The 18,378-nt window shown below is 42.7% G+C and overlaps 1 protein-coding gene across 2 annotated transcripts in view; it reads right to left on the bottom strand.

Annotated features, from left to right (window-relative positions):
- The window catches only part of PEAK1 (pseudopodium enriched atypical kinase 1), a 156,700-nt gene that overhangs the window by 131,533 nt on the left and 6,789 nt on the right, over positions 1–18,378 (bottom strand). Inside the window, exon 1 of one of the 2 annotated variants that reach the window (XM_082254203.1) lies at positions 13,785–13,906. The exons of the other annotated variant lie outside the window; for it this stretch is intronic. The gene's annotated coding sequence lies outside the window, so the exon portion shown is untranslated. Of the gene's footprint in view, positions 1–13,784; positions 13,907–18,378 lie in introns of those variants that run through there. 2 annotated transcript variants of the gene reach the window in all.

Raw genomic sequence — 18,378 nt, 5'->3', positions numbered from 1 at the left:
TTCTCTTTTAAGATCTTCTCTCCTGCACACATAGATTGTGCAATCTCTTGCACCAGACAAAGTTCATCAAACATATGCACTTCTTTGCAGGGATCTCTGCTTCTGCCCGCATCCTCCACCATATGTGAGGGATTAGCTCGGTGGTAGGCGTAGATGACCCCTTGGGAGGTGCGTTTTCCCAGAGAGATAGCCGACAAGTGCTTGCAAAGAACAGTTTGGTTTATTAATGGTGTTTTCTTCACCAGACTGCATGCAAAATACAATAAAATACAATAAAACAGAAAATAAATCCTTGCCTCTGTGGGCGGCTACCTTCTCACTCTGGAACCTACCTAAGAGTCTGTCTCCAACCTACTGTTGGGCAGACTTTCTTGTCCTACAGCGGACACTCAATAGTCCATTTATAATCTCTTCACACAGCACAAATGTCCATTGAACATGTCCTTAACTCATCACAATGAGAATGTCTCTTGGCTTGCCTCTTCACATGGCAAACATTCCTTTATTTCTTTCACATAGAAATAGTTTGTTTTCTCACCTTTGAGACGTCTTCACACTTGGTTACCCTCCTTAGCGCATATCACTTCAGGGGGTCTTCTCCCATGCTCACCAGCTTGTCGGGAGGCACACATCTGACTGTCCTCCTTCTCCCAGCCCACATGGCTTCAGGAGACAGCTTCCGGAGGCAGCAGTCCTTCTCCCATGAATGAAAAAACAAATTTAAACCCGCGCTACACAATAGTGATATGTTATTCTGTGAAAAAACTGTGAAGGAGTGCAGCTGCTGCAACACTAAGAAATTCTTAGAATAAATGAATAAAACCAAATTAATGCAGCGCTAGCAACAAATAATATCAAAAATTACAATTTAGTTAAATTGAAACCAATCTATGTGAATACAATATGTAATAATATATTAATCACATTAAAGTGCATAAATTTCTATATAAATATTTTAAAGTGCATATTTAAACTAAAATATAAACATTCAAATGTGAGATTTAAAGTGCAAAAATGGTGGAATAAAGTCCTTATTGATGATCCAAAAAGGTGCCAAAGTGCCAAGTAAATAAAGGTGCTTGTGAGGTGAAGGTGCCCTCTTGGTTCCCCACTCACCGGAATTAGATAGTATAAAAGCCCTTGGTTTTATTGCACATTTGCCCAGGATCAGATATGGAATTCCTCCGATGTGTCCTCCGTATGGAAATCGTTCCCGATAACACCATTAAAAGAAAAGAGGGCCATACATCGTGAAGTACGTAGGTATAATTTTATTCCCCAAAATACGATTAAATACTTACAAGATCAAGGAATAAAAATGGCATATAGCATATAAAGCAAGTGGCGCCGCTCTTGGCGTGCGTTCCACATACAGGAAGTTCCCGACCGGAAATGACGTTACGTCCGCAACCGGAAGTGCGTCAACAGTCCTTCTCCCATGCCCACACGGCGTCGGGAGGCACACGTTTGTCTGCCTTCCTCTCCCAGCCTACACGGCGACAGGAGGCAGCAATCCATTAGACTTCCTTTGGACAAATTATAAAGGCCTTCATTTCCTCATTCCGAACAGCTGAAGGCCTTTCAACTTCCTGCTGGCTAGCTCTGTAGCCAACACCCTATAGTAATTAGTGAACTTTCTAAATCAGGTGGAAATGTATCTCCTGCCTGTGACTACATTCCCATATTTACCTGACTTCCTGTCACAATGTCTAACATCACACCAGTGTAAACCCAGCCTAAAGTGCATCTAAACCACTGTATCAAAGAAACAATTTTGGCCCCACACAAACTTTTTGCTATAATGTGCAAGTATGCACAGTATACAGTACACTATGACAACCCTACTGAGCAAAGCAGCTCCTTCCAGCACTGCTGTTTCAATTTTTTCCTGATCTCCTTCTCCTGCCGGTGGCTCACATTGACATCTGCGAACTGCTTGGGGTATCATTCGATGTCTAACATCACACCAGTGTAAACCCAGCCTAAAGTGCATCTAAACCTCTGTATCAAAGAAACAATTTTGGTCCCACACAAACTTTTTGCTATAATGTGCAAGTATGCACAGTATACAGTACACTATGACAACCTTACCGAGCAAAGCAACCCCACCGAGCACTGCTGTTTCCATTTTTTCCTGATCTTCTGGGTTCAGAGTTTTCACCCATCTTGACTGGCTAGGTAAGTGGGTGCACGGCAGATGTATTTATGGCAGAAAAGACACACACAGACTCTTCTGTCATAAAAAGCCTACCTGTCAGCAGTTTATGCTAAATTAATTTTATGTCTGCTTTAAAGTTCTTAAGTCAAAAGGTTTTTTAGTTGAATGCATTTCCTGCATTAAAGTGGTTATAAAGCCTAAAGGTTTTTTTTTTTACCACACAGGATTCGCCCGTCACCCCCTTATACTTATCTGAGCTCGATTTCGATCCAGCTCTGTGCACGAGGGCAGCAGCTCTCTCCCCCCTCACAGGGCAGATTGCTGTCAATCGAATTCTGTGATAAGGTAGCGGGAGGGCTGGGCGGGGCTGAGCTGTGCTGTGTGTGTCAACAGACGCAGACAAGAACGCTCGGGAACGGCTTTCTATGGGGGCAATCGCCCCCAGAAGAGGAGGATCGGGGCTGCTCGGTGTAAAACCCTTGCACAGAGTAGGTAAGTATGACATGTTTGTTATTATATTAAAAGAAATAAAGGTTTACAATCACTTTAAGGTAAAAAAAAATGCTCCATTTCCTGTTCTACCTCCTCCCTCCCGACCCTGTCTGTAAACACTCACCTGGCTCCGCCCACGGCTCTAGCACCATCCTGATTGCAGCAGCACTCCCCACACTTTCTGGTCTCACAGGAGACACTGAGTGCACTGGGAGCCATAAGCTCCTGCTGCTGTCAGACAATCTCCTATGAGGAGGAAGCAGGGGTATGGCTTGTTGGCGCTGTGTGTGTCTATGGGTGCACACAGAACGTCTCAGGAGCACATGCAAGGGCTTGCTAAGGAAACACTTGGAGGAGGGAGGAGTGGACAGTGCCCACAGAGGACTGCAAAGAGAAGGTAAGGAACCGCTCTGTACAATACCATTGCCGAGGGCAGGTAACTATAACATCTTTATTTTTATACTTTTATTTTAGCACACAAAAAATTATGCTTTAATATTACTTTAATCACTTCTCCTTAGGTAGATGCCATATAACGTCCTGGAGTTTGAGTGGTTAAATCTGAATGATGTCTGCAGCTGCATGATGTCTTACATTCCTTTTAATAGTAAAAAAAAGGTGATAATTTAAAGGGAAAGCGTCAAAATAAAAAAAAGTAAAATAAACAACAATAAAAAAAAAAATTAAAACACCCCCGTCCCCGTCTGCTTGCACGCAGAAGCGAACGCATATGTACGTCGCGCCTGCATATGTAATCGACGTTCAAACCACACATGTGAGGTATCACCACAAACGTTGGAGTGAGAGCAATAAATCTAGCCCAAGATTTCCTCTGTAACTCTAAACAGGTAACCTGTAAACATTTTTAAAGTGTCACCTATAAAGATTCTTAAGTACTGAAGTTTGGCACCATTCCACAAGTGTGACATGTTAGGTATCTATTTACTCGGCTTAACATCATCTTTCACATTATACAAAAGAATTGGGCTAACTTTAGTGTTTTTTTTTTATTCATAAAACTTGTTTTTTTTTCCAAACAAAACACTATTTTATTTCCTAGTGTCTCTGCTAAAAAAAAAAAACATCAATAATCTTTGGGGATTCTGATTTTTAAATGTAGGAGAGGAGTTCCAGAACAGGCCTGGTATGGAAGTGGTTAAAGTGACAATGTTGCTAGAATAAATATTTGAAACCTCTGTATTTGGTGGTGTTTATCATTGACCCCTACGGTACACTGATATTGGATCATCAGAATGGATTACAATGCTCAATGGGGGGTCCAGGCATCCTATATAACCCAAATTTTAGATTCTAAAGATTCTTAAGCAAGTTTAGCTTTTCAAAAGAATAAAGACCAGTGGTGCCGGCAGCAGAACAAATAAGTTTAATTATTTTCTTTGCAGGGAGCCCACAGTGTCAAGTTTTTATTCTAGTGACAGAATCGCCTGATAATGAATGCGGTTGAGAGAGACTTTACTATGTGGGAGCAGTAGGGGAGGACCACGATTTTAATTCCTTTTTTTCTGTTTCAAAATCTGCTTCAGGAATCAGGAAGGTCTCCTAAGGCAGATCCACAGCATGTTCTTTGATTTAGTTCTTCTCTGGCTCTTAGTTAGAGAGAAGGACATATCAACATTGGGCAGATACTGCCTACTGAGGACAGCTCCAGCTGACTTTTAATATGCAGATACTAATACAGCATTATATTTCCTATCCATGTTTCTGTACTACACATAAAAAGAACAAAAACCCAGTATGGGTTCATTAAAAGGATTTCTTAGATTGGATTACATTTTTTTCTCGTTCTTGTACAGGGTGTCAAAATATCAATTTGTGCCACATTAAAAAATGTTCAAAGTCCCAAAAGAAGTTCTTAGTCTGGTGCATGAGTAATTAGCCATGCTTTCCAGAGACAGTATACTAAGAGTGCAATAAGAAATGTAAGGGCGCAATCAAGGCGGCTAAAATAGAACACGAAAGGCACATAGCGCAAGAGAGTAAAAAAAAAACAAAGAAATTCTTTAGGTATAAAAATAGTAAGAAAGTGAGGCCAGAACATATTGGCCCCATAAAAGATGACAAAAGGGAATCTGGCTACAAAGGACAGAGAGAAGGCGAGGGTGCTAAATAAATTCTTCCCCTCAGTCTTCACAAAAGGATTTGGGGGCTACAGTAACCCAGCTTGTAATGTGAAAATGAATAACACATCACAGGAAGCACCCTCATGGTTAACAGAAGACAGACTCAGAACTAGACTTGAAAAACTTAACATAAATAAGTCACTGAGACCAGATGACTTACACCCGAGAGTCCTTAAAGAACTCAGTCAGGTGATAGCCAGACCATTGTTCCTAATTTTTATGGATAGTCTACTGACGGGAATGGTACCAGTTGATTGGAAAAAAGCCAACATGGTACCAATATTTAAAAAAGGGGCGAGATAGATCCCGGGGAAATATAGGCTGGTTAGCCTAACATCAATAGTCTTTAAGATATTGGAGGGGTTGTTAAGGGACTATATACAAGACTTTAGTAATGAAAAAGGTATCATTAGTAGTAATTATCATGGATTTATGAAGAATCGTTCTTGCCAGACCAATCTATTAACCTTCTATGAAGAAGTGAGCTGCCATCTAGATCAGTGGTTCTCAAATCCGGTCCTCGGGACCCACTAACAGGCCAGATTTTAAGTATTACCTTGGGGGATGCAGACTAGAATACTGCAATCACTGAGAAGCAAATGAGATCACCTGTGAAGTAATTTAGTTATCTTGCAAACCTGGCCTGTTGGTGGGTCCCGAGGACCAGATTTGAGAACCACTGATCTAGATAAAGGAAGGCCTGTGGATGTGGTGTATCTGGACTTTGCAAAAGCATTTGATACAGTTCCTCACAAACGCTTACTGTACAAACTAAGGTACGTAGGTATGGACCACAGGGTGGGCACCTGGATTGAAAACTGGCTCCAGGGGCGAGTCCAGAGGGTGGTGATAAATGGGGAGTACTTGGATTGGTTGGGTGTGGAAACTGGGGTCCCCCAAGGATCTGTCCTGGGACCAATCCTGTTTAATTTATTCATAAACGACCTAGAGGATAGGATAACCAGCACAGTTACGGTACTTGTGGATGATACTAAACTAAGCAGGCCAATATCTCATTCACAGGACGTGGTAACCTTACAAGCAGACCTGAACAAAATAATGGGGTGGGCAACTACATGGCAGATGAGGTTTAATGTTGGGTGTCAGAAATACGAACGCAAGTTACTCGCTAGGGGGAGGACCTCTGGGTAAATCTAAGATGGAAAAGGATCTGGGGGTCCTTGTAGACAACAGGCTTAGCAATGTCATGCAATGCCAAGCCGCTGCTAGCAAAGCCAACAGAATACTGGCATGTAAAAAAGGGGATTCACTCCAGAGATAAAATGATTATTCCCCCACTCTACAAGACTCTGGTCATGCCACATCTTGAATATGCCGTCTAGTTCTCGGCACCGGTCCTCAGAAAGGATGTGCTGGAACTAGAGAGAGTCCAGAAAAGAACAAAGATAATTAGGGGAACGGAGGACATCAGCTATGAGGAAAGACTACAAACATTGAACTTATTCTCTCTGGAGAGGAGACGCTTGAGAGGGGATATGATATCAATGTACAAATACCGAAATGGTGACCCTAGCATATGGAACAAACTCTTCAGAGAAAGAGAATTCAATAAGACACGGGCCCACGCACTAAAACTAGAAGAAAAGCAGTTTAACCTTAAACTTCATAAGGGGTTAGTTACTGTCAGAGTGGTAAGGATGTGGAATTCTCTTTCACAAGCAGTGGTATCAGCAAACTATTAGATGGGCACCTTAAAGACCACAATATACAGGAGTATACAATGTACGGTTAACAGGAATCACACACACACACATCATAGGTTGAACTGGATGGAGAGCCTGCACACACAGTATGTATGCTATATAACGGTTATTCTTCAAATGGGGTGAATGGGTCTGGTGACCACTGTATAAGGCTCCATTCACACCTGGGCATTTTGGGATCTCAAAATGCACTACAATCACAAAACTCAGGTTCAAGTGCCCTTATTTTCAATGGCAAATAAAACAAGGTGCAAACGTGACCCTCGTAGAACCACTTCAACCTGAGGACATACATCTACGTACTAATGGCGCAGTGGTTGTGAACCTCCAAAATAAAAAATGAACAAAGCATACCATGCTATTGGGCCATCTCTTTGTTGAATATACGGGACTGTCTCTTTGCTGGGTTGGGCTGTCTCTATGTTGAATATACGGGGCCATCTCTTTGTTGAATATACGGGGCTGTCTCTTTGTTGAATATACGGGGCTGTCTCTTTGCTGGGTTGGGCCGTCTCTTTGTTGAATATACAGGGCTGTCTCTTTGCTGGATTGGGCCGTCTCTTTGTTGAATATACGGGGCTGTCTCTTTGCTGGGTTGGGCCGTCTCTTTGTTGAATATACGGGGCTGTCTCTTTGCTAGGTTGGGCCGTCTCTTTGTTGAATATACGGGGCTGTCTCTTTGCTGGGTTGGGCCGTCTTTGTTAAATATACGGGTCTGTCTCTTTGCTGGGTTGGGCCGTCTCTTTGTTGAATATACGGGTCTGTCTCTTTGCTGGGTTGGGTCATCTCTTTGTTGAATATACGGGGCGGTCTCTTTGCTGGGTTGGGCCGTCTCTTTGTTGAATATACGGTGCTGTCTCTTTGCTGAGTACATGTGGCTGTCAGTTTGCAGCTCTTTGGCCAAAATATAATTCCTTACTGTTAAGACTTGAAAGCACTAATGACATGGAATACACTTTTAATTTTCATATATTAGGCTGTAAGTGTTAAAATAAAAGTGGATGCACTGAAGGACTCAGCGGGATGGCCAGTGGGCAGACCCTGGGGTATGTTGGTGGTCAGGCCCAGGGGGGCTCAGGCCTAAAGCTGTGTAAGGGGCCCCAAAAGTTCTGATGGCTGTCCCAGGTATATGTAAAGGTTTATAACCACTTTAAATGTGGTGGCTGCATTAGTTTTCTTAATTTAGCCTTTTATCCTTTATTTTCACCTCGTGATCCAATCAGTAACACATTCCAGGACTTATTGCTTTTATATCAAATAAATAGTACTGAAGTTTTTCAGATGAATCATATATTTTTTTCTTTTAGCAGTGTTTTATGTTTGGGTGTGTGTGCAATTTGTAGTTAATATGACTTACTTAAACACCAGTGTCTTTTGGTTTATTGGGATGACAGATACACTAAAGAAGGTATATGACTAAATACGTGTGTTGTAAAATAACAGCAGATGATGTGTTTTAATAAGAAATGCCAGTTTAGGTTATATTTGAGGTTACATTATAAGAATGTTCTGGTTTAGAGAATGAGGGGTTTTCTGTAACTTTTCCATCATTCAGAAACCTAAAATAGACTAAGCAAGAGTGCAGCTATCCAAATTCTTTCCCACAGTGTCAGAGTTACTCACTGTATTTGCAGTTAAGGAGAGCTGCACTGAAATGAATATGTAGGCGGCCATTAATAAACACTCCTTCTGCCTGCTGTCTGCCATCACTACATTCTGAGTCACTGACTGAAGCCATAACTCCTGATCTACAAACTTGACCCAAAGTACTGAAGCCATAGGATCAACATGATAGCTGGGCAAACTGTATTTTTAAAAGGTGACTCAAAGATTTACAGCATTCAACAAAAGATATTTTCTGACCTATCTGCAATTTGTTTAACCAGAGATTCTGCAAAGAACAGCACTTCCTGTTTCAGGCAGCTCAACGATCAGAAAGAAATACGAATTGCAGGCTGTCAACACTGCAGCGAATTAAGAGGTAGAGATCTAGCCTGCATTCATATTTGCCATTTTGGCATATGGGCAGAATCGCTGCAATTCTGCTTGCGGTTTCAAATCTTACTGCAATCGCAAAACATGTTCGATTGCCATTGATTTTCAATTGCACCTAAATGCGGTGCAGTTCTGCTGGAAGCTTGTCACTGCAAAAAAGCTCCTGCTCTTTCTTGGGTGACAAGCTTTGGGCATTGCGGTTTGCAACATGACAATCAAGGCAAAACTGCACCGTGTTTTAGGCGTCATTGAAAATGAATGACACCCAAACATGCATTTTGCAACTGCAGTGCGATTTGAGATCGTGGGCAGAATCGCAGCAATTCTGCCCGAGATCCCAAAACACCAAATCTGAATGGAGCCTCAGCATTGTCAGCCTGCAACAGGAAATGTTACTGGCAGGATCTTCAGAAACCTTGCAACAGAGCCCACATTTTTTTGCTAAAGAAAACTGTACACAGTGAACACAGTAAGGTATGAGGCCAGACATGCTGAAAATAGATTTAAGGTTTACATACACTTTAGGGCCCCTTTCCCACTTGTGAGACCGAAAAGTCGTGTGATTTTGCTGTGTATTTTTGCCGCGATTTTGACTGAACTTTAAGCAATGTCTGTGTAATCTTGGGTCTATGGGCCTTAACCACTTTAAGACCAGAAGGATTACCCCCTAATGATCAGGCCATATTTTGCGATTCGGCACTGTGTTACTTTAACGGACCATTGCGCGGGCGTGCGGCGCTGTACCCAAATAAAATTGAAGTCCTTTTTTTTCCCACAAATAGAGCTTTCTTTTGGTGGTATTTGATTTATTTAATTTTATTTTTTGCGCTATAAACAAAAAAACCGACAATTTTGAAAAAAAAAAAAAAACAAAACAATATTTTTCACATTCTGCTATATGACATTCTCAAAAAAAAAATTTAAAAATCAAATTTTTTCATAATTTTAGGCCAATTTGTTTTCTGCTACATATTTTTGGTAAAAAAAAAAAAAAAAAATCGCAATAAGCCTATTTTGATTGGTTTGCGCAAAAATTATCGATTCTACTAACTACGGGAAAGATTTGTCATTTTTATTGGTTTTTTTTTTTTTTTTTACTAGTAATGGCGGCAATCTGCGATTTTTTGCGGGACTGCGACATTGCGGTGGACAGATCAGACCCCTAACTGATATTTTTGACACTTTTGGGGGGACCAGTGACATTACTACAGTAATCAGTGCTAAAAATATGCAGTGTTACTGTAATAATGACACTGGCAGGGAAGGGGTTATCAAGGGTTAAATGTGAGCCTAGGGGAGTGATTCTAACTGTGGGGGGGGGGGGGCTTCTGAAATGACCATAAAGACCTGTGATCCTATATAGAATCCTATATGGGCTCTATGATCATTCCAGGGAGAAGAACGGTCAGCCGTTCTTCTCTCTCAGCAGTGTCAGATGGCAATGGGAGCCGCCTGACACACGCATCGGCTTCCCCACTGACGAGCAGGGGCGGGAGCACGCCGGCAGCACGTGCTCGCCCCCTAGCCTCCTGAGAGCGAGCGACGCATACCTACGTCGCTTTGCCCAGGAGCGGCTGCCTGCCGCAGTATATCTGTGGTGGACGGTCGTAAAGTGGTTAAAACACATCAAACTGAGACCACAGTGGTGCAGGGACTACTTTGAAGTCGCTGCCACTTGAAGTCACACAGATATGAACAATACCTAGTGGAAATCATAGAGTACGACTTGTCATGTGACTCTGTAGTCCCAAGTCGCAGGACGTGTACACGTGTGAAAGAAATCTAAAACCTGGTGCACACAGCAGGTTAAAAGAAAAAAAAAAAAAACTGTCAGCTCTGGTTGGAGCCGCTGTACTAACTATGCAAAGTTAGTGTAGCGATCTCCCCCCCGTGAGCTATTGTGTTCTGACAGGGGGATGGCCCTCAATCCAGAAAACTCAGATCAGCTCTCTATGCCATTGGCTGAGAGCACTGATCGGGAGTCAGTCGGCTTCTGGTTTTCCAGCATGCACGTCTGACAAAAGCTGGCAAAACGGCCGGATTCTGTCGTACAGAATGACAAACACACGGGCCAAATGTCGGCTTTTTTTTTTTTGAACCGTCAAATGTCTCCCTACATTCGGCCAGTGTGTTCCTGGCTTAAGGAAAGTCATAATGTAGGTACATAATATTATTATCAAACTGCAGCCAAGTCATTTTTTTTACACTCTGTCTTTTGTGAGATAACTGTATCCAGCCTAAGTAAAGAATACCTAGCTGAAAGAGACAGTTAAGCTGGCCATACATTATACAATTTTCTATTCAATTTCATTTAGATTTACCTTAAACTATGTAGTGCATGGTCCTGCTTGACTGCATACAAATTGAAAGTGTTTAGGTTTGACCTCATATTATGTGGTTTTGATAAATCAAACTTAAAATTGTACAAGAAAAATGTATAATGGATGGCCAGCCTTAGGGTCAGCCTTACTAGCACGGCCATGCTGTGGCTGTACAACTGCAAACAAAAACTATTGCATGTTTATAAAGCACAGCAGTGTACTTTACAAATGTGCATTTGGCTTTGCTGGCCTCATAAGTTTGAAGCCGACAAAGCATAAAAGTGTTCTCTTAATGGACAAGGTGGAGAGATAGGACAGTGACATCACGCTCTTCATCTCATCCAATCAGAGAATGCTTTGCATTCATTCAGAAAGACAGCAAAGCATTCCCTGAATGATGCCCATTCTGAGTATATCCATGTTCACAATGCATCAGGCAAGTCGCTCAACATGGGACCCAGAAGCAAGTGGCGATCGCTCGAGTAATGTTCTCTACTTTAGTGATTTCCAGCTTCCAAGGTCATTGGCCAGGCATGCTATATACATAATTACATTGGTTCACTCTAGACCAATATAACTAAGTATTACCCCGCTGACGAAGTCGATGACGCAACGCGTACGGGGGAGGAGCCTGCACGTCACTACGTCGGTCCGGAGGTTCCAAGAAGTGTTTGGAAGGCTTATGTGAGCTGGCACGGCTGAAGTGCCAAACAATGTAAGTGCAATTCTTATGTATATCAATAAATAGCCCCTTTACAAATACAGAGAGCACTAGATCTCCTTTTGTATGTTTTTCATCCACCACGTGCTTGAGACCTGAGGGATTGGTTGGAGGTGAAGGCAGAGGGGATCACCAGGTGACCGTGGATGTTAGCCTTTGTGCCCATTTTGACTCATTTGAGTCTCTGTCTGAGGTGAGCTGCTAATCTCACTATCTGTCACTGGAGCACTTGGAGTGAAGCATGCAGCACGTTTTTGCACAGATGAAGATTGTTTTACTTATCTGTCACTGAGATTGCACTGTGTATTGGGACTTTTTCACATATAATATTAAGTCACTTTTATTGGGATATTCATTATTTTGGCTTTGTTTGACTCATATTAATTTATGATCATCACCTTATTTGTATATCACGTATCACAGTTCTAAGCGATATTGGTTAACATTTATTGCACTGTGTATTGGGACTTTTTTTCACAAACAATATTAAGTCACTTTATTTTTATTGGGATATTTATTATCTTGGTTTTGTTTGATTCATATTAATTTATGATCATCACCATATTTGCATATTACTTGTCACAATTTTAAGCGATAGTGGGTAACAGTTATTCACTTAGCGCAGCAATATTATTTATTGATAAGTATTACCCAGTCCTGGAATTCCTCCTCAAGTGGTAGAAGTGTATGGATGGATTTTGGAGTATAAGGATATTGTTTAGTGTCACTTGGACATTACCCTGTAGAATACAGTGAGATTCAACAAGGATGGTGCAAAAGTAAAGCAGATTTATTCATAATGCAATGAACCTGACACAACTGTATTAACATGAAAAGACAAACTAATTGTCCAAGCTTTACCTCTGTGCTACAAATGTTCAATGTGAGAACAGTTAGTGACACAACATATATCAAGACGGTACTCTGTGCCAGCATGTCCTCAGATATTGACTTCATTGCTTCTGTGATGAGTCCTCTCAGGCCGTTTCGGTCCTGTGGCACGAGGGGGTGGCATACACTCAAGTCCTTGGTGTATCCCCTCAGAAACAAGTTGCAGGGTGTTAGACAGCAAAATCCTCCAGTGGTAAAGTGGTTAAAGGCAAACATATCCTTTAATACAGTTGTGTTAGGTTAATTCCCGTATGATTACTTTTGCACCATCCTTTTAGAATCACATTGTACTACATTGAGAAGATAATAAGTAATGTTTTCACACATACTAACATGAAGCACAATTATGTTGTTAGAACAGGAAATACTCTAAAACACCTAAAGATATAAATATATTGCATAGAATGAACACTAAACTCGGCATACATCTTTCTGTGAGTTGGGACGATCTATCTCCTAATAATGAGCACATTAAACTGTGCAGAGCAATGAGATCCAACAAAGGAGCCTATCACAACAGCTGTCTGCTCTCTCACGCATCCTGACTAAGTCCCTGTGTGGGATCAGAGCTGGGCCCATATCCAAGACCAAGCGACCCTTCTTTTATTGTGACAGCAGAGACTGCAAGACAAACCCTTTCCCGACATTCATGACTAGCACCACAGTATTAACCATTTTTAAAGTATGTTCCCAAAAAAAGATGCAGCGGCGACCTATTGCACAATCCAGACGACTGGTTCACTGATGTGCCGAATACAAAGCCACTGCTGTGCACAGCTCTGCCAAACACCCTGACGTGAAATGCATACAACCTCCCGTTTACTCATCATGGAAGAATCGGCAGCACATAACATTAATGCACTAATGATGGAAAAGTTAAATCGTCATATTCTTCGTATGGGTGGATGGATCCGAACCTGGAAAGACATTCTGTATGTTTTATTGCATTGAAATAGACAATATTTTAAACTCTTTCTCTTCCATAATGACTCCGAATATGTTATTCTCTACAATTAGACTTCCCAGTACTGAAGGTACATTCAATTCAAACCTTATAGCTCACCCAAAAGACTATAAAGAAGCATTAAATCTCCCCCTTTTGTTCAATTGGTGGATGTGAACTGGTTAACGGAAGACCAAGCTCAGTCTTAGCCAGAACTCTAGATATGGAAATGGAAATTTAATGAGGGAGGGCCATGGAAAGAGAAAGAGAGGAAGGAAGAGAAAGGGGAAGACTAAGAACACAGAAACAAAAAGGAGCATTATTACTAAGACAAGAGACAATCACTGTAACTAAATCATGGCTGGACAAACTTATAGAGATACATGATGAGGACTCACATGAGCTGTACAACTAGCTGGCCATCTGCCCATGCTTTACCGGACGGACAGAGGATACAATATTACTCCTGTTCCCCTCTCTCCTTGTACTACAATAATACAGGAATTGAATGGGTTTTTTTTCTTCTCTATGGGTGCTGACTCTTCAAATGTAGGCTGCAGTGTATCCGACAGTCACACCCTCAGTCTGTCATTTAACTTCCACAATTCATGTTCACTCCCTCATTTTAATCCATCATGAGCAGTGACAATTCCTGGCTGTCACCCAAAATAGTCAGCATTGTCACTCAACATCTTTTCAGCGCTGTCTGAGCACGATCCTACAACATCCACAACTGATTGCCAAATAAGCCACAAAGATTTCATTTCTCACTGTCACACTTATTATTTCACTGCCACATATTACGCATCCTGCTTGTACTAGTCTCTGCATCAGGCTCATCCTCCAAATACATCACAATTGTCTCATTGACAGGAGAGCAAATTGTTAGGAAATATAAATGTCTGGGTCTAACCTCTGAAACTGATCAACGCATACAATGTTCTCTAGGACAAATCCCGTTCTGTGAAAATATGAGGCAATGTGTGTTCGCTCACTCCTCACCAGTGCAAAAGGACTTGTTCCTTCATTTATCTATGATTTACTACAGCGGTCTCCTAACATTCTAAATAAAGGGCCAGTTTACTGTCCTTAACCACTTGCCTACAGGGCACTTTCACCCCCTTCCTGCCCAGGCCAATTTTCAGCTTTCAGTGCTCTCACACTTTGAATGACAATTGCGCGGTCATGCTACACTGTACCCATATGAAACTTTTATCATTTTTTTCACAAAAATAGAGCTTTCTTTTGGTGGTATTTAATCACCTCTGGGTTTTTTATTTCTTATTTAAAAAAAAGAAAGAAGACAGAAAATTAAAAAAAAAAAAGTTTTTCTTATTTTCTGAGTAAATTTTGAAAATAAATACATGTTTCTCCTTCACTGATGTGCACTGATAAGGCCGCACTGATGGGCTGCACTGATGGGCACTGATGAGGTGGCACTGATGAGGAGGTACTAATGTACCGCACTGATGGGCCCTGATAGGTGGCACTAATAGGCACCATTGATGAGCACTGATAGGCGGCACTGATGGGCAATGAGAGGTGGCACTGATGGGCACTGAGAGGAGGCACTGACGGGCACTAACAGGCAGGACTGATGGACACTGACGGGTGGCACTGACGAGCACTGATGGGCAGCACTGATGGACACTGATGGGCAGCACCATCAGTGCCCATAGTGCTGCCAGTCAGTGCCCATCAGTGCCTAGATGAGCAGGCACTGACTGGCAGCACTATGGGCACTGATTGTGGGCACTGTGGGCACTGATGGTAGGCAGTAATTGGCACTTTATTTACATTTTGGGTAATCAGGGCACTGATGATCAGTGCCCTGATTACATGCCATTGTCTCCCCTGTGAGAAGGAGCCGCTGATCGGCTCTCCTCACCTCACACACTGACAGTGTGAGGCGAGGAGAGCCAAATAACGGCACTTCCTCGTTTACATGTGACCGGCTGTGATTGGACACAGCTGATCACATGGGTAAAGAGTTATGTCATTGACTCTTTACCGAGATCGGGATTGCGCTGTGTCCTAGCGTGGGCGCGCAAGAGAGACTGTTTTGGTGCACCGTCATATGATGTCGTCCCAGAACAATAGCTACACCGCTCCGCTGTCATTTGACGGTGGGCGGGTAGTATGTGGTTAAGGGTTTAGGAGGGCCAGACTGTGGTCAGTGGGAGTAGAAAATGCCTCAGTGTCAATGGGAGTAGACAATGGGGTTGATTTACTAAAACAAGTGCAAAATCATGTGCAGCTCAGCATAGAAACCAATCAGCTTGTTTTTTTTTTTTTTTTTTTGTTAAAGCTTAATTGAAAAAGCTGAAATTAGAAGCTGATTGGCTACCAAGCACAGCTGCACCAAATTTTGAACTCTCCAGTTTTAGTAAATCAACCCCAGTGTCTCAAGTTTGGTAGTCAGTGGGAGTAAAAAGAATTACATAAAGCCAGTGGTCAGTAGGAGGACGAATAGTGTTCCATCATTGGTATTAGCGGGAGGAATAGTGTCTCATTGTTGGGTTCAGTGGAAGGAATAGTGCCCTATCATTGGTGAAGTTGAAGGAACAGTGCTCCATTGTTGGTGTTTTACACTGCATCCGCCAAGGGGTTGGAGGTGTATGCTTCTCAGCTGGTCGTTTTCAGTTTGTACCATCTTAAGAACATTGCTATTAGAGCATTGAGATACTAGACCAGTCATGGATGGAGGTGGGTTGGGGGAAGTTTGGGCTGCTCCCTCTCATCTGCCTCCTATCCATCCATTAGCAGCCATGTGCTCCCAGAGTGGAGAAACTCAAATTTAAAAGTGTTAGGACTGCAGATAAAACAGGGTGCCGTGTCGTGGCTCTGCAGCTTACACATGCGTTTGTAAATGCGTGTCAACTAAACCCCTGTTCTTTATTTATATCATGAGACAGGTCTATTTGGTTGGTGGCAGACTGGAGGGTGAGTACATCAGACTGGGGGCTGGCTGGCTTCCATGCACCTCTCTTAATCCTTTTCAATTCGTTTTTTTCGTTGGTGTTAGTGGGAGAAACAGTGGGGGAGAATTGGTGAACATAGAATCTGGTGCAGATGTGCATAGTAACCAATCAGCTTCTAACTTCAGCTTGTTCAATCAAGCTTTGACAATAAAGCCCCGTACACACGTACCGATCGTCGGCCGACCGATCGGCCGTCTTTTGTCCCCGGGCTGTCCTGTCCGCTGAAAAGTGCAAAAGACTGCAGAAGTGATGTCATGTGATGGTTAACTTTCCTGGTCTTTTTTCTTTTCTGAGCATGCCCAGTCTTGCAAATCTGCTGTCTGTCGGCCGAAATCTGTACTGACTGGCGAACAATCGGCCGTTCTGGTGTGAACTCGCACAATTTCAAACCCGCATGTCAGTGCAAGTTTGAGGGCGATTTGACAGACCTGCACAGATGTCTAATGAAATCGCCCCCGAAGTCGCCAAAAGTAGTGCAGAAACTACATTTGGGAATCGGTGCGGTGCTGCAAAGGCAGCGTCGCACCGATTTAGACGGTGCTGTTGTGGGCAATAGGCTCCTATTTGGCATGCCAAATCGACCAGATGTGAACAGGGGCTAAAACCTGGAAGCTGATTAGTTACTATGCATAGTTGCACCAGGTTCTGTGTACTCCAGCTTTAGCAAATCTCCCCCAGTGCCCCATCGTTGGTGAAGTGGGAGGAATAGTGCCTCATCGTTGGTGAAGTGGAAGGAATAGTGCCTCATCATTGGTGAAGTGGAGGGAATAGTGCCTCATCATTGGTGAAGTGGAGGGAATAGTGCCTCATCGTTGGTGAAGTGGAGGGAATAGTGCCTCATCATTGGTGAAGTTGAGGGAATAGTGCCCCAACGTTAGTGAAAGGGGGAGGAATAGTGCCCAATTGTTGGTGAAGTGGGAGAAATAGTGCCTCATCATTAGTGAAGTAGAAGGAATAGTGCCCCAACGTTGCATTCTATGCAACAGGATAAAAAAACCTCCTGTGTGTAGCAGCCACCCTAATACTTATCTGAGCCCCGTCTCTGTCCAGCAATGTCCACGAGTCCCTCGGCCGTCAGGGACTCTCCCTCTTGATTGGCTGGGACACAGCCACGGCGCCATTGGCTCCCGTAGCTGTGAACCAAAGTCAGTTAGTCAATCAGGAGAGAGGGGGCGGGGCCGAACCGCAGCTCCGTATCTGAATGGTTACACGGAGCTGCAGCTTGGCTCGGGTGCCCCCATAGAAAACTGCTGCTGTGGGGGCATTCGACAGGAGTGAGGGGTAAGGAGCAGCAAAGAGGGACCTGAGAAGAGGAGGATCCAGGCTGCTCTGTGCAAAACCAACTGTACAGAGGAGGTAATAAGTATAACATGTTTGTTATAAAAAATAAACACAAGACTTTACAATCACGTCAGCTTCATCACTAGGGTTTTATTATATGGCCTGATGACAGAGACAGTGGAGATGATTTAATAAAGGCAAATAGATTGTGCACTTTGCAAAGTGCAGTTGCACTCTGCAAAAGCAGTTGCTTCAGAGCTTAGTAAACGAGGTAAAGTTCCATTTACCCAATCACGTGCAAGGAAAAAAAAAAAAACAGCATTATTGCTTGTACTTGATTGGATGATGGAAGTCGGCAGAGCTTTTGCTCATATTTACTAAGCTCTGGAGAAACTGCTCATGCAGAGTGCAACTGCACTTTACAAAGTGCACAGTTACATAGTTAGTGAGGTAGACACCAGTCCATCCAGTTCAACCTATGATGTGTGTGTGTTTGCTGTTAACCGTACATTGTATATCCCTGTATGTTGTGGTCTTTAAGGTGTCCATCTAATAGTTTTTTGAACTATCGATGCTCCCTGCTGATACGACTGCTTGTGGAAGAGAATTCCACATCCTTACTGCTCTTACAGTGAAGAACCCCCTACGTATTTTAAGGTTAAACCGCCTTTCCTCTAGTTTTAGTGAGTGGCCACGCGTCTTATTGTATCTCCTCTCTCTGAATAGTTTG

The sequence above is a fragment of the Pelophylax lessonae genome (assembly GCF_965119305.1).
Source record: "Pelophylax lessonae genome assembly, chromosome: 4".
Lineage (NCBI taxonomy): Eukaryota > Metazoa > Chordata > Amphibia > Anura > Ranidae > Pelophylax > Pelophylax lessonae.
Note: the sequence above shows the minus strand (reverse complement) of the source record. Positions and strands in the feature narration are given on the sequence as shown.